General features: G+C 42.1%; 1 non-coding gene across 1 annotated transcript; it reads right to left on the reverse strand.

Moving 5' to 3' along the window:
• Positions 1-2056: 2056 nt before the first annotated feature.
• On the reverse strand, positions 2057-2163 carry LOC141616184 (small nucleolar RNA R71). Its single transcript, XR_012530547.1, has one exon. It is a non-coding gene; the product is annotated as a small nucleolar RNA R71 (small nucleolar RNA).
• Between the last annotated feature and the right edge of the window lie 251 nt (positions 2164-2414).

The raw sequence follows: 2414 nt of genomic DNA on the forward strand, positions 1-2414 counted from the left end.
AGCGGAAATCGAGCCAAATCCGTCCCCGAGTAATCTGCATTGCAAATGACGTAAAGGAATTGCTTAAGGAACGAGCTTGGTGCGCAATCCAAGGCCCAAAGACGTATCCACGAGAATAAAGCAGTCAACTAGCAGCTCAGCGATCGATCGACTAGACCCATCGATCGATCGACCAACTATCGGGATCGAAGCTACTGTTGTTCTTTGAGATCCGTCGATCGACCTCCCGCTTAGTCGATCGACCACATCATCGTTTCCAGACGAGAATTAAAAGATCGAGGAACTTAAAGCCCATTGTGTTTAGGTTTTGGAATAAGATGTTACGTATATTTCCTATATAACGTAACCTAGATCATCGATTTATGATGAAGTCTTTTATTCAGAATTTTACATCAAGTTTTAGCATTAAGTTTTCATTCAAGTTCTTTATCGAATAGTTAGGGTTTGGGATTATTGTGAGCATCGGAATTTCGGATCTTAATAATCAATCTTTCCCCTGCAATTCGGTATTCTTCCTGTTTATTTTCAGTTCATTTATTTTGCTAATAGATTAGAATTGCTAGTAGATTCCCGAAACCATCTTCATTATTGCATGTTAATTGCTTCCTTCCCTGTTTTAAGCATGAATTCAGTAGCTAGTTTTATCGTTTATGTTATTGTTTCTACCCTTAGCATGAGTAGCTAAATCTATAGTGCTAGGATGTAGGGGAATTGTAGCATAGGCGGCATTAGATTGAACACTCGATCGAACAGCGTGTCGGTCGATCGATGACATTGTTGGTCGATCGATCGACCTTGTAAGGTTATCCTTCGTTTTAATTGTTCTTAATCTTGTATTTAACAAATCGAATGCATGCGACCAGTTAAATACCTACTTTGTGACCGACCCATTAGATCGAAAGATAGGGAAGGTTATTTGACCGTCAATTAAATCGACTAAACTGTGCTAAGATCGAAAGATAGGTATAGTTTAGACCGTTAGTCACTTTTCAGGACGAAAGTTAGTATTAGTGGCATTAGGGACCTATAGCGAGATCGAGAGATGCTATATGTTAGGAGTGGACCGAGAGGACCTCTTATTTCCCGCCTTACACGTGTTTGATTGACCGACTTAGTTTCTTTGCCGCCAAAGCTATAATGACCTGACCATCCTAGTACCCTTTCTTTTATCTGTTAAATTCGTATTTTTAGTTTATTATCTTTGTTTGCTCTTAGTCTTAGACAAATTCAAATCAACCCCCATAATAGTTACCTCAGACTGAACATAGATCAACTAAAGTTTACAACTGCCTCCTTGTGGTTCGACCCTGTTACCACTAGCCTAGGTTAGTCTTAATAGGAGATTATAAATTTTATCTTTGGTACTCACAACGACGGGTATCAAATTTTGGCGCCGTTGCCGGGGAGGCAATAGTCCTAATTTTAGTTGTTTTTATTTTTAGTCTTTCTTAGTTGTAGTTTCCTCTTATGCGCAGGTCACAGGGTGGTCCATTACTGCCATTTGATCCAGAGATTGAAAGATCTTTGCACGTAAAGAGGAGATTATTTCAAGAACAACAGCTGGAAGAGCCAAGTTCTCATTCTAGCTTTTACGAGAACGAGCTGTTCGAGGAAAATCCACCATCTTCACCCGTTTCTACATCTTCAACCGAGACAGTTACTTCTCCGAAATTTCGGTCATGGCCGAGGAAGCAAGTATAGCTAGTTTTTCTGAGCCGACAGCCGACAATTTATACAAAGGGTTCGAGTTACCGGGAGATGCCAGGAAATTCGAACCAAAGCCTGCTTACATTACTATGGTCGAGAGAAATCAGTTCGGGGGAGCTGCAAATGAAGATGCAGCAAGGCATATGGAGACCTTTATTGACTACTGCTGCTCCATTCCCCCACCAGCTGGCGTGACCCAGGATCAAATCAAAGAGACCATGTTCATCTTCTCCTTCGTGATGCAAGGGAATGGTATAGAGATTTGGACCGGACCGCTCTGGAGATCACTGATTGGAATACATTGGCATTGGCGTTCTACAAGAAGTACTTCTCTGCTTCAAGGACGATCGCTATTAGAGCTCAAATCACGGGCTTTAAACAAGGGCCAGATGAAAATTTCCATGAAGCATGGGTCCGATTCAAGAAGTTGGTGCGAACCATACCGCACCATGGGTTTGAAAAGTGGAGTTTGTGCAACCATTTCTACAATGGGTTGTACGACGATCAGAGGGCCATTTTGGATGCTGCTGCCAATGGAAGATTCGCTGAAAATTTGGGAGCAACTAAGGGGTGGAAGATCATTGACGATCTAGCTACCCACAAGGCCAAATATGGGAATTCGAGAGGGAACCAGAGGAGAGCTGCTGAATCTTCCTCTGTTCTTTGCGCTTGAGGCTCTCACCGCGAGATTTGACAAGTATGAGCTA

This window comes from Silene latifolia, chromosome 11 (assembly GCF_048544455.1).
Source record: "Silene latifolia isolate original U9 population chromosome 11, ASM4854445v1, whole genome shotgun sequence".
Taxonomy (NCBI): Eukaryota; Viridiplantae; Streptophyta; class Magnoliopsida; order Caryophyllales; family Caryophyllaceae; genus Silene; species Silene latifolia.